This window comes from Myotis davidii, unplaced genomic scaffold (assembly GCF_000327345.1).
Source record: "Myotis davidii unplaced genomic scaffold, ASM32734v1 scaffold244, whole genome shotgun sequence".
Lineage (NCBI taxonomy): Eukaryota > Metazoa > Chordata > Mammalia > Chiroptera > Vespertilionidae > Myotis > Myotis davidii.
The window spans coordinates 509,565-513,469 of record NW_006294993.1 but is presented as its reverse complement, the minus strand read 5'-3'; the positions used below and the strand labels follow the sequence as shown (position 1 = coordinate 513,469).

At 55.2% G+C, this 3,905-nt stretch overlaps 1 protein-coding gene across 10 annotated transcripts in view; it reads left to right on the top strand.

Moving 5' to 3' along the window:
* The first annotated feature begins 25 nt into the window (after window positions 1-25).
* Window positions 26-3,905, top strand: part of RTEL1 (regulator of telomere elongation helicase 1) — a 49,359-nt gene continuing 45,479 nt past the window's right edge. For 3 of the 10 annotated variants that reach the window (XM_015567700.1, XM_015567701.1, XM_015567703.1), the window contains exon 1: window positions 3,069-3,255. The gene's annotated coding sequence lies outside the window, so the exon portion shown is untranslated. The other 7 variants (XM_015567704.1, XM_015567702.1, XM_015567697.1 and 4 more) reach the window with 6 other exon arrangements.

The window sequence follows — 3,905 nt, the reverse complement described above, 5'->3', positions numbered from 1 at the left end:
GAGGGAGGCGGCGCGTCGCGGGGAGAGAGGGAGGGAGAGAGAGAACTGGAGCCTGGCTATGGCAGGGGCTGCTGGCGTCAGAGAAAGAGGGGTGAGTGAGGGGAGGAGGGAGGGATGGAGGAAGGGAAGAGCCCTGTCTGAGATGCGGGCAGAGTGCTGCAGACAGATGCCCATCCTCCATGCTCACCGCTCACCGCAGGGACTCGCTGGTCCCAGCTTGGCTTTGTGTGGGCTTGGGGAGATGGTGAAGACAGCCCCCATTCCTCAGGGTAAGCCCAACAGGAGGGGATCGCCCTATGTGAGGGTGGAGTCGGAGGCTGCTGGCACCTTTTGTGTGCCCAGGCCTGTGCTGAGGGGAAAGTGTGCCCTGGACATAGGTGGGGCTGATGTGGAGGCCGAGAGCGCCATTCCAGAGGACGGGCAGGTTCTGAGGCAGAGACGAGGGTGAGCGGGGCGGTGACAAAGGGCCTGGGACAAGGGCTTTGAAGCAAGATCTAGGTGGGTTCCAAACAGGCCTCTGACGGCCCCTCGCTGTGGCTGAGCGAGTTCTGACCCTCCAGCTTCCACTTCTCAGGGGCAAGATGAGACGGTGACTCTAGTTCTCAGGTGACAGAGGACAAATGTGCACACGTGGTGAGTAGGTGTTCTGCCCCCTTTCCCCCCACTGCCCAGGCTCAGGGTTCTAGTTGATTCCCACAAAGAGAGATCCTTGCAGGGATGGGAGGCCTTTTTCTGGAGTGACCACCTCGCCTCACTTTGGGACTAGAAAGTCAGACAAATGGACTGTCATTCCCATTTCAGGGGCAGAGTCACCAAGGCTGAGAGCAGTGCTTACTCCATAAGCAATTAAGTCCCAGGACCAGGAACGCGACTCTGGGAAAATCCGGGAACCTGCAGAGAGATGAGGTAGGCTCAGAAAGGTGAAAGTCAGGGACAAACCTAAGGATTAAAGTCAGCCAGGAGGGGGCCCAACAGGTGTATATTACAAACACACCTTGATATGCACACAGAGCAAGGAGCAAGTGTGTGACTGGTTAACATCTGTCCGTGGGCCACATGGGGTTTGGCCCCTGTGGGAGTCTCACAGAGCTTGCCAAAGCAGACAGCCAGTTCAAGTTTATTGGCTGAAGATCCCTGTGGCTCTGAGCAGGGCTTGCTCTGGTCAGCCTTGTTTCCCTTTCCTCTCTGAGACTTGTAAGCTGCTGGCTTCGGGCAATCTACTAACCGCCTGTGCTTTCTCCCCTCACCTGTGAAGTGTGCACAGCAGAAGAATTTATCTTAGAGGTCATTAGCACAAACACACCACTGCCTGCTTGGATAGTTCTGAAGCCTGTGGCTGGTAAGCATTAAGCAAGGGCGTGGCCAGAGCTCCTCATCTTCTCCAAGCTTCCTGCTTAGAGGCCAAGGTAGACACTCTACAGTCCCCTCATCGGAACAGGTGGTGTGGGTGGATGCCAGCTTGTGTCCTGGACATCCCAAGCATGATCTCACACATCAGCATGGACACGCATGTGCCATTGGCGGAAAACATCTGGACATTAATGAGCCCATGAGGAGCTCTGAAGTCAGCATTGCCAGTGGCCTGTGGGCTATCACTGCAGCGTCAATTTCTTCCTGGTGTCTTTGGAACGTGCTGGGTTGTCTGGACCAGTATCTCTGACCACACAGAGCTGTGGTGATCCCTGGGACCCCATGTTGACTGCCAGCTGGTGCTAGATGCTGGGAATTCAGAGGGGCCCACCCTAACCAGTGGTGGACATTGACCGGAAAAATGGCTAAACCCAGGGGCAGTAAAGGAGGAGCTGGCGAGGCTCCCAGGAGCCAGGTCACAGCAAGGGGCCACCATTTGCAGACTTAAGGAGAGTGAGTGTGTTGTAGAGACTAAAAAAACCCAAGCGATGCTTAGAGAAATGGAGTTGAAAGGACAGAACAGGACTGATAGCTGTGTCCTTAACCCCTCTTCCAAGAAAAAGCCACAGAATGTATCAGTTACTCAGCCTGCCCTTATCTCGGCCAATGGGAAAGTGGGGGAAACTAGCCCAAGGCCAAGAGTATGCTAGCCACCCCTCTGTCTTTGTGTAACCAGACCCTAGCTGCACCCTGCCCTTTCATCACTAGCCCCCGGCCCTCACTCAACCAACCGGAATCGGCCAAATCAGTGGTCAGAGTGTGCCCCCACCCCCCGACCCCAAGCCCTATAAATTCTTTGTTCCCTTGGGACTCGGGGCTCTCTCTTGCATCCAGTAATGGAGGCAGGGGGGAACCAAGTCCCGGGCTTGAATAAAAGACTCTATGCTTTTGCATCGGATTTGGTGCTCCCTGGTGGATCTTTGGGGGGGGGTCTTGAAATCTGGGCATAACAGAGTTACACATCTTTATTACGCCAGCAGTCTCAGAGGAGTTGCCTCCAAAGTCTGAGCAAACCAATATGGTGGAAGCTCTTCTTTTATCTCCTTTGGTTTGTCCCCCAAATATGGATGGGACTTCCGGACCTTTCGTAGGCTTTGCAAAAAGCCCCGTGTGTTGGGATGGGGGCCTTGAGACCATACCTAAGGGCCTGTCCTGGCGCCAGCGCTGATAACCCCCTCCGGGAGTTGTATATTGTTCATGGTTTATGGCCTCTGTAAAATATGAGCATTTAGGTAACAGGTCTTGCAAGACCAGATTGTGGAGAAAGGGGCAGTGACTTAATTATAGGTTATCAAGAATGTACATTAGGTTACAGCACAGATTCAGATTACTAGCCCCCACCCCAAACATCAGGGTTACATTGGAATTAGCTTTTTAGCCTTCTCAATTGATTTAGACTCCGTCTTAAAGAGTTCTGGTTGTCCAGGCAACCAAGGTAGCTTGGCCCGGGGAAGGATAGTGAAATAGAGGCCATGGTGGAGTTGACACCGAGGGAGGGCACGGGCGGGACCCCAGGTTTCTTCCCGCGGGCGATGGAGTGTCCCTCCCTGGGCTTAGGGTCAAAGAAAGGCAGGTGGGGCTTGAAACCAAGCTTCAAGCCCACAGGCATCACAGAACCTTCAATTGGAGAACGGTTTCCGCTGGGAGCTCAATGCAACGGACCGGAAGTGGAAGCAGAAGTGACGTAAAGTGACGCTACGCACCTCGGCGCGCGAAGTCCGAACTGGCAGACGGCGGAGCACGCGCTGGTGCCCCGGACTAACTGGGGTGAATTCTTGGGACCCTTGGTCGTGGAAGGCTTCCGCAGAGACTAGTGGGCCGAGAGGCGCGGAAACCCTGGAACTGGTACTTTTAGTCGAGTGGCGGCTTCCGAAACTACAGCTCCCGGCAGGTCCCGCGCTGCCTTCAGGCCCACGCGTAAGCTATTTGGCTGCGCTGCATTCTGGAATTGGTAGTTTTCCTGCGCTCTTGGGCTTTGGGCGCCGTTCTTGGCGGAACCGGTCCTTTGGCTGTGGTTGCCTTGTGGCCGGGCCCTGCAGCCAGCGCGGGCATTCAGTGTTTAGTTGAATGCCGGCATCCAGGCGAAATTGAGGCCTAGAGAAGTTGAGTGACTTGCTGGGGACCACACGGATTCGCCTCCCAGATTAGAGCCGGTACACATGGGCTTTCGTTACACGTAGTTGCCCACCAGAGAGAAATGGGGCGTAGCTCCGGGCCAGGGGAGCAGAAGGTTGGGAGACACAAGAGCAGGAGCTTCAGACCGGCCCAGGCTGGGATGGGGCGCTGCTAGAATTTGGCCTCTCAAGCTCTGGTGGAAGGAAGTGAATTATTATTGCAGGTGGAGCGTGTGGAACCGTGCCCTACTTCTGCTCCTTTAGTCTGTGAGCCTGGTCGCCTTTCAGAGTGGGATGGAGTTGTGTGAGGCAGAAGGACAAGGCCGGGCTGATGCTAGGTTCTTCACCTTCCAGCTCCTTGTGATAGGATGTCACAGGCGT